This window comes from Quercus suber, unplaced genomic scaffold, assembly GCF_002906115.3.
Source record: "Quercus suber isolate HL8 unplaced genomic scaffold, Cork oak 2.0 scaffold_534, whole genome shotgun sequence".
Lineage (NCBI taxonomy): Eukaryota > Viridiplantae > Streptophyta > Magnoliopsida > Fagales > Fagaceae > Quercus > Quercus suber.
The window spans coordinates 356,827-367,190 of NW_027069982.1; positions in this window are offsets into that span (position 1 = coordinate 356,827).

The window sequence follows — 10,364 nt, forward strand, 5'->3', positions numbered from 1 at the left end:
CTAACACAGTGAAGCTAGAGAGAGAGATAGAGAGAAAGAAGGAGAATCAAGAATTGAAGCTCTGAAAAATATCTGAATCAATTGAATAAAATTGTAGTTACAAAAAGATTTATATAGTCTAAAGATCAAAGAAAATAATCTAACCACCTCTAACCAATTCCTATTTACACGGATCAGCTTCCCATCATCTGATTATTATAATATCTAATTGATCATCACCTTACACGTGTCAACACAAATAGACTAACTACATTACAATTGAAAACTACATGTAAATTGATTACACCACTATAGAAAGCTACAGGTCGTATACTTTTGTAGCTGAGCTGTTTAATGGACTTCATCAACACATGTATATACTCTGCCCCAATACTCTGCCTCTCTGCCTAATCAGAAACCTCATCTTGAAATACTCTCATTTACCTTCAAACTTTGACACATATTGTTTATACTTTCTTTCAAACACTAATAAAGTCGCATAATCTAATAATTCAATCTAAGTGATGATGGGCACAAGGCGTATTATATTTCAATTAAATTTGATAAAAATACTTTGTAAATTTACTTCAAAATTTGAGTCATAGTTCACATAGTCATCTCTACTATCCACTACGTTCCCGTGTGCTATTGGGAGACCCCTAAAGTTTATCATTCTTTTTATGTTATGATGATTGTATATTATATATTTTTAGAAGTGATCATCCTTCAACTTAAAAGGTCAAAGTGGTGAAATTTTATAAATGTTAGGTCTTGGGCACTATACTGTACGTGGGTTTTACGATAGTGTTAAGTATGTTCATGTGGATATACATGTCTTTTATTGCAAGTAAGATTCATTGTAAAAAGTAAGTTGGCAAATAGCTGGGTTTGATTAGATTTCTCATAAATCCTCAGAATTTAAAGTACCACAATTTTGTTAGATGCATTTGTTTTGTATTTTTTGTTTAATGTTATTGAGAGATTCCAATTTTAACAAGATATTTCTCTGTTGTTGAAAGATAAAAATGATTTTAATTCCCACTACAGCGGCTCTAGCCTATAGCCGCATTTTTAGGGTCTATAGCCGCGTTTTTTAAACGCGGCTATAGACCCAGATTTTTGTAGTCTCTCTTTCTCTCTCTCTCTCTCTTTTATCACGTCTTTATTATTTCCCCAATTATTTGTATAGTGATTATGACATTATTATTATTATGCAAGGATTATATTGTGAAATTTTGGTTTACTCAAGATTAAAGAAGAGATAAATCATTACAAAGAATTTATGTGATTTGACAATGTGCTTACTGTTAGGTTCTAAAAACTTAGGATTTTATGTATTTAGAACTCTAATGTGTATTGTTGGCAAACCATGATCAAAATAGGTTGTTAGTCTTGTTTAGACTTGCTCAAAGTGTGGGCATTTTATGTAAAGTTGGAATCGAGTGGTTGCAGAAGTATTAGTGACTTTCGGCTTGGCTCGATTGATCGAAAATTAGACTCAATCGATTGAATCTCGGGAAGAATGTTTTTTCTGCAAAATTTCTAACTCAGCCCAAGCCCATTAAGGATTAGGGTTTCAGATCTACTTCTCCCACTATATAAAGGAAACCCTAAGCCATGATTTTGAGAACTTTTTAGAGAGAGAGAAGAGTGTGCCTCCTTTTATTTTTAGGGTTTTGTACCCAAACCTCTCTAAGCCTTTGTCACTCATATTTGCGGTTTATGTGAATCTCTTGTGAGATCTAGAGGAGCTTTCCTTCACATAAACTTAGGGTTTTCAAGGTAGAGATATTATCTACATCTTGATGATCAACAGGGTTGCTGCCATTGGAGCTTAAAGAATAACAAGCGTGGGTGCTTGTACTTGATTGAAGAGTCCAAGAAAGAAGGAGTCCATGGATTCGGAGCTTGCACGTGATTGTGTCAGTAAGTTCTACTGGTGGGTAGCATTAGGAAGTCAAGCGGGGAGCTTGTAAGTCCTTTTGTATGAACTTCGATTCTTTCATAATGGATTCAGGTTTACCTTGAGGATAGCTAGGTCAAATCCTCCCCAGGTTTTTATCGTGTGGTTTCCTGGGTGATCATATCATTGTGTTATTTCTATTTCCGCTGCTTTATATTCTTGATATTATTGTGTGATTGTGATAAACTAGATTTGCATAAATTGACTAAGTTAATCACTTGGCTAATTAACTAGGTTAATCCGGTTGGTTTAAGAGGTCTAAATTTCTAACAAGTGGTATCAGAGCGGGTAGCTCTTCTGTCTGTAGATCCTTTGATTTAAGAGCTGATCCTTGACCCCTGTTGTCATGGATAATTTGAAGTGTCTTTCTGCTCATGTTTGTGATGATTTGAATAAAAAGGACACTGTTGTTTCTGTTGATTTTTTTGATGCTTTTGAAACTCTTCGTAAGGAATTATCTAAATCTTTGAAAATTTCTAAGAAATTCAAAGAAGAGTTAAAATTAGCTAATCTTGAAAAAGAGGAATTGATTGTGAGATTGGATGAGTCTAATAAAAAGAATGAATTTTTGAAAAATCAAATTTCCTCTCAAGATGAGAAGATAAAAAGTTTGGAACAAGATTTAGTTAAATCTAAAGCTAAAATTGAAAATTTGACTAGTACCAAGCCTGTTGTTGATAACAGAAGTGTTTCTATTTCTCTTAAGCCTAAAACTGAGAAATTTTATATCCCTCATTTCAAGAGAAATAATAAAGAGAAGGCTTATTTTGCTAGGTTAGACAAAGGTAAAAGTTCTGATGTTAACGCTGAAGTTTCTAAACCTATGTCTAAACCTGTTGCTAGTGTGCAAAAGAAATCTGTTTTTGTGCCTACCTGTCACCTTTGTGGTGTTGTTGGTCATATTAGACCAAATTGTTCTTTGTTGAGGCAAAAACCTAAATCTGAGACTAGACTTGTTGTTAGGAATACTGATGTTCCTAAATTCGTTCTTGTTTGCCACTTTTGTGGTGTCTCTGGTCACATTCGTCCTAATTGTCATAAATTGAAATTTAAGCATTCTGTATGTCAATCTAGGATATGTGATGATATTTCTCTTGCCATAAGTCCATATAAATTGTTTCATATTCTTTTGAAAATTTTGAGCTTGTTAGCTTGTGAAAGGAATTTGCAGGATTTTAGTTTCTCTCAGAAGATTGGTGTAATCCCTCAAATACACTCTGCTTCACATGGATTTTCACCTACAAAGCCGAAGACTTGTGCTAGATGGGTGAGAAAAGATTCTCCAAGGTGAGTGTTGCTAACTTGTCCCTAATTTTATTCTATCAATTAATTGTGGACATGTTTTGTTTTGGTTTTTGGTTGTTTTGTTTTTTAAAGTTTTTTTTATTAAAAAAAAATCCAAAAATATTGAAAAATTTCAAAAAGACAAAAATATTTTATTTTGTGTCTAGATTTTTCTTGAGGATTACATGAATTATGATATCTCTCTCTTGATTTAGAACATGCTTGACATTGTGGAGAAACTTGAATAGTATGTGTTATATAAGTGCTAAGCTATTTTTGATTTTGTGTGAGTATGTACTAATTTGTACATGTACTCATGGGTTAATTAAGAAATTGATATTTCTTGTTTGTGTACCCTTTATAACTTAGTTAAGCACTGTCATGCATTGCATTTGCATTGTTCATTTAGCATAATATGTGCTTTTTATTTTTGGTCATAAATTTTCTTTTAGAACCAAAAGGATTTTTGTGTTTTGTATTACATATCATGGATTTGAAATCAAGGTTGGCCACCTTATCTTTACATAAAATGTTTATGTATCTTGTTTAGCTTGGATAAGATTATTTTATTGCATTTTACTAGTTGAAGCTTTGTAGTGCATGTTGTGTGGGAAAGATGTTTATGGTGTTTATCACTTTGTCTTAATCTTGAAGTCACATGTTATTTGACTGTCGGACTTGATCCTTTTGAGAAAGGCATAAATAACCATCTCACCACTGTTCACTAGCCAATCATGAATACCTTAGTGCATATCATAAGATTTTGTGCTCGAGAAAGTGTAGCACATGCACAAAAAGAACATAAGGTGTAGCCTCGGTTTAAATGCTTAATGCTTAAAATTGGTGTGTACTATTAGGCTTGATGCCAAATCACAAAATTAAAATTGGTGTGTACTATTAGGCTCGATGCCAAATCACATAACTAAAATTTGTGTGTACAATATGAGGCAAAATTCAAGAAATTTACATGATTGTAAGCTTATGTTCTAGGAGATGTGAGAGTTATATGATGTAACTCTTTAGGTGATAATCTCTTTTAAATTCTATGTGATGAATTTTGTAGACTTTGTGATTGATTGCTATTCACATATCACCTCACATATATCTCAAGCTTTTGCTAGTTGCACACACTACACAAGTTACTCTTTACTAAACTTGGTACATTTTATTGTGTGTGATCTTGTTGTGGCCATCTAAGATTAAAAGTTCCTTGATTTTAATGCAAAATGTGTTTAATGTTTGCGCTTTAAGGACAAATTGATTGAAAATCTTGATTTTGGAAGATCTGGGTTGAATTCAAGTATTTTTGAAAAACTTTTCGTCTCATACTCATGCATTTTTTATAAAACAATGTACTTTGAGGAGTTTTTGCATTAAAATACTCTGTTTTTCAAAAATCTAATTTTTCCAGATTTTTGATCGATCGAACCTGTTTTTCGATCAATCGAAATTGCGATTAAAATTTTTGGTTTGCGTTTGCCTAACTCGATTGATGTTCGATCGATTCTTGATCGATCGAAACTGAAAAATTTTCAGTTTCTATGTTTTTGACCAAAATTTTTTCATGCATCATTTGTGTTTAGGATTCACATGCATTGCATTGATTTCTGTATCCATCTTGCAGTTTTGCAGTCATATCTCTCATTATTTTCACACATGCATACACTTTGCTACACTGGGTACTCAACTTGATAAAAAATTAATTGATTAATTTTTGAGCTATGTACTTTCTAGTATATGACAATTTTTATGTGTGAACTGTAGAAAATTTTTTTCTTAAGAGATATGATAGATAATTGATGTGCAAATATTTTTCTCTATTCATGCAACTATTTATGGGTCACATAGTGTCCAGTTTGCATTTATTGAAAGAGAGAATATTTTTCTTCATGTGTATCCTCACCTTAGTTTTAAAAACTTGGTTTGTGTCTTTTTGTTTATCCCCCCCCCCCCCTCCCTCTCCTTTATTTTTCCCCATACTATTTTTCTCAAAACTTGTTTTGTTTTACATGTGTATCCTCACCTTAGTTTTAAAAACTTGGTTTGTGTCTTTTTGTTTATCCCCCCCCCCCCCTCCCTCTCCTTTATTTTTCCCCATACTATTTTTCTCAAAACTTGTTTTGTTTTTCCTATTTTTATAGGGGGAGTAGCTTGTTTTTAACATTTGTTGTTCATAGGGGGAGGTGTCTCTATTTTCTATAGAGTTGATTTGTTTTGTGTTTCCTTCCCTTGATTGTCTATTTTCTCTTGACCTTTGTTACTCTTTGTTTGAGTTATATTTTTCAATTCGTGACAAAAAGGGGGAGATTTAGATAAAATGATGGGAATATGTGTGGAAAATACAAGAATGTTCTGTTTAGGAGGAGTTAACTTTGTTTTTGATGTATCTAACTTAGGGGGAAAGTTAGTTTAATTCCCACTACATGAATCATCTCTCTCTCTCTCTCTCTCTCATCACCTCTTTATTATTTCCCCAATTATTTGTATAGTGATTATGACATTATTATTATTATTATGCAAGGATTATATTGTGAAAATTTGGTTTACTCAAGATTAAAGAAGAGATAAATCGTTACAAAGAATTTATGTGATTTGACAATGTGCTTACTGTTAAGTTCTAAAGACTTAGGATTTTATGTATTTAGAACTCTAATGTGTATTGTTAGCAAACCATGATCAAAACAGGTTGTTAGTCTTGTTTAGACTTGCTCAAAGTGTGGGCGTTTTATGTAAAGTTGGAATCAAGTGGCTGTAGAAGTATTAGTGACTTTTGGCTTGGCTTGATCAATCGAAAATTAGACTCGATCGATCGAATCTCGGGTAGAATGTTTTTTCTGCAGAATTTCCAACTCAGCCCAAGCCTATTAAGGATTAGGGTTTCAGATCTACTTCCCCCACTATATAAAGGAAACCCTAAGCCACGATTTTGAGAGCTTTTTAGAGAGAGAGAAGAGTGTGCCTCCTTTTATTTTTAGGGTTTTGTACCCAAACCTCTCTAAGCCTTTGTTACTCATATTTGCAGTTTATGTGAATCTCTTGTGAGATCTAGAGGAGCTTTCCTTCACATAAACTTAGGGTTTTCAAGGTAGAGATATTATCTACATCTTGATGATCAACAAGGTTGCTGCCATTGGAGCTTAAAGAATAACAAGCGTGGGTGCTTGTACTTGATTGAAGAGTCCAAGAAAAAAGGAGTTCGTGGATTCGGAGTTTGCACGTAGTCGTATCAGTAAGTTCTACTGGTGGGTAGCATTAGGAAGTCAAGCGGGGAGCTTGTAAGTCCTTTTGTATGAACTTCGATTATTTCATAGTGGATTCAGGTTTACCTTGAGGATAGCTAGGTCAAATCCTCCCCAGGTTTTTACCATGTGGTTTCCTGGGTGATCATATTATTGTGTTATTTCTATTTCCGCTGCTTTATATTCTTGATATGATTGTGTGGTTGTGATAACCTAGATTTGCATAAATTGACTAAGTTAATCACTTGGCTAATTAACTAGGTTAATCCAGTTGGTTTAAGGGGTCTAAATTTCTAACACTTACATCTATTGGAGAATGTGACTAATAACAATTATATGAGAAAATGGGGTTACTCAGTCGCTCAATAACAAATATGAGCCAACTCCAAACAATTAAAGTTGTGGATACTTCTTTTGGTGAGCAATAACTTTTGAGCTGTTCTTCATAGTGCACCACTAGCCTTCATTGTCCAAAACATTAGAGTGGGGGGTGATCTCGAGTCTTTGACTCCCCTCTTTTGAACTTGGGTCAAAAAAGCCAAAAAACCATTTGCATATCGAGAACCATTCTTGGTTATGTTATGCTTTAGGATTTTGGATGACAAAGAGAATGTACAACCTTTAGAGGACACCCTTTGTTCCATAAAGTCGTCATGAAACTCTTAATTTGCTCAGTTTTTTGGGGAATGCATGATTTGATTATGTGACAATGAGTTTTTCTATTCCTCATCAAATTAAGGTTAATGCCCATATTATGTTGCCTTGCTTGCCATGAAAGATATGTAACTGTGATTTTTATGCTTAAACCTGATGCAATGTCCATGCAAGTGAGCAATGGTTTTTTGAATTAGATGCCATGTGATATCCCTCACTACCATGAGGAATGAATTCCTATCATTTTGGATCTGTGCTATGCTTTGGTATAACATCACGCTTTGAATTTTTTATGCAAATGGAATGACAAGTTAACAACTAGTTTAGGATGGGCCTCCTGCTTTTCAAGATAAGGAGTGTCTTGATACCAAGCACCGGGGACACAATAGGCCTCCACTATCGCAACAAGTGCGTGCTTTTAGACTTGAGTACTTCTATTGTATTATTTATTTATAACATAATAGTTATAACTATGGTAATGATAATATAATTAACTTTGTAACCAAATAAGTCGTTTAATTGTGGCTTTTTTTCCTGGTCAAATTCTTCACCTTGGACGTTTTCTAATATTAAAGGTATGGCGGTTCTTTTCCTTTTCATTTTTTTTAAATGTATTTATTATTAAGTTTAATAATTATTAAATGTTTTCACATTTGTCATCGTTATAGGCTTTGATAAGGGGCACATGTCACCATTTTGTGTATCCAACAATTTTATATATATAAGGCTTGGGCCATATAATGGTGTATATATTATTTAGAGCTAGCTCAAAATTGTTTCGTATTGATGAAACTACCTTATTTTACAAAAAATAAAAGAAACTATGGGCTTATATCTGCATAAGATCACAACTACTTGAATGAAGCCTATTGATTCCAAAACCTCTAAGTTCTTTCTTAATTTTGATTTTGATAATGAATATATATATATATATATATAAATTTATGATGCTTATATATGTACCACCATATTTGCGTAATCTTGGTAGAAGATAGGCCAAGGTCAATAGATCAATTTTGATGGATAGGCATCATTCTCATTTCTCTAACAACAACAGCAACAAATTAGGAGAAACCCCAATCGAAAATTTAAAAGACTATGATGAACATAGATTATTAAGTATGATAACATAGAATCCAAACTTCAAGATGATACATAATAAATTAAGATAAAACAAATATCACATCATAAATTAAATCCTCACATAACATTTGAGATGAAAAAAAGCAAGAGGTCCTCAATTTCGTAACACAATTGTACCACCATCTAACACAATAGTTTTTTCCGTTTATTTTTAAGTATTGTAAACCTTGTAATTGAACTAAATTATTGAGGACATTTAGACTAGACCTTTGTAGTAATTAGGGTTTGCCGAATTGAGGAAATGGTTCACAATGTTGGTTTTGGTAGAGTTGGAATAGTGGGGATAGATGGAAATGCAGGCAATGATGGTAGCATTGACTTTGGCAATGTTGGCAATGGAGGCAACAATGGTGGTAGTGTTGACTTTGGCAATGATGGCAATGGAGGAAGCAAAGGTGGCAGTGTTGGCAACTTTGGCAATGGAGGTAGCAAAGGTGGTAGTGTTGACTTTGACAATGTTGGCAATGAAAGCGACAAAGGTGGTAATGTAGGCTTTGACAACTTTGGTAATGTAGGCAGCAAAGATGGTAGCGTTGGCTTTGACAATGTTAGCAATGGAGGCAGCAAAGGTGGTAGTGTTGGCTTTGGCAATGTTGTCAATGAAGGTAAAGGTGGTAGCGTTGGCTTGGGCAACTTTGGTAGTAAAGGCAAAGGTGGCAATGAAGGCAAGGGTGGTAGTGTTGGTTTAGGCAATGTGGGTATGACTGGCAAATTTGGAATACTAGGTTGGGAAGATTGAAAAAGATGGCGAGTTGCAAGGGTAACATCAATACTAAATATAGATATTGTAATGAATAAAGCTAAGATGATGCACTTAAATGCCATCATTATGGGAGTACTTCTTCGTGTTACAAGACTATAACAAAAAAAATGTATGTATTGTAAGAACAAAGTAAGAGGAGGTTGTGTTTTAGGTTGGGTCACAATGGTGAGAGTTATATACTGGGGTTTTGATGATAAATATAACTTACAATTTATTTTCATTTACTGACTATGAACATTAAATGGAAAGTTACTAATGCCTCTTTTTTTGCTGAGAGTTAACCATTTTTTTTTTTTGGAAGTCAGAACCAATCGATTTCATTAAATTAGAAAACTAGCATCCAAATACAACTCATCCGCCACTGGTGGAGGATCCTCCTCCAACCAAATAATTTCATTATCAATTAATCTAGCAAATCTAGCCAATGCATGAGCAACACTATTTGCATTGCGCCTAACACAATTAGATGAAAAGGACCTGAACCTCACAGCCAAACACCATATGTCTTCGTATATTAAGCCAAGTCTTGAAAGGTCTGGTTGAACTTGAGAAATCATCTTCAGCACCATAGCATTATCACCCTCCAGAATAATCTCTGTGAAACCTGCATCAATGGCAAACTCAAGTGCTTTACGGCAAGCCATGACTTCCACCTCCTCACTATCTCGTATAGCACCTCCCCTTACAGCTATAGCTGCCATGACTTCGCCTTTGTCATTCCTAATCATAGCCCCATAACCTGATGAAGCACCACCATCAAAACAAGCCTCGTCAAAATTCAGCTTGAAAAATGAACCCGGTGGAGGCTGCCATGTCTGCTGCGCTGGAGCATGAATCAGATCAAGTACCCTCAGATGATCTTGTGCATCCACAAACTCCCTCAAATTATCCACTGAACGCTGGGCCAACTATGAAGGATGCTGAAACGCACCTCCATGCATGACTGTGTTTCTCTGATGCCATATCTGCCAGCAAATAACCCAGAATAGGTTCCATTCCTCCGATGAAAGCTTCGCCATAAGGCCTATGACCAGCTGCACAAAATCATTTTGTTCCAAACAGGATTTTTGAAGCCTTCCTAAACTCCCAGCCCAAACATCTTGTGCCACCCCACAACTCCAGAGAACATGCAAAACTGAATCAGTCTCCTTATGACAGAAACAACATCATGCACTCTCCACTACTCCCCTTCGAATGAGATTATCCTGTGTGGGCAGAATATTAAGGCAGCCCTCCATGAAAATATTTTGATCTTATTTGGAACCTCTGCTTTCCATATTCTTGACCATAGTGGCCCAAAAGCTCTATGCTCTGAAGACTCCCCAGCATTTAACTCCTC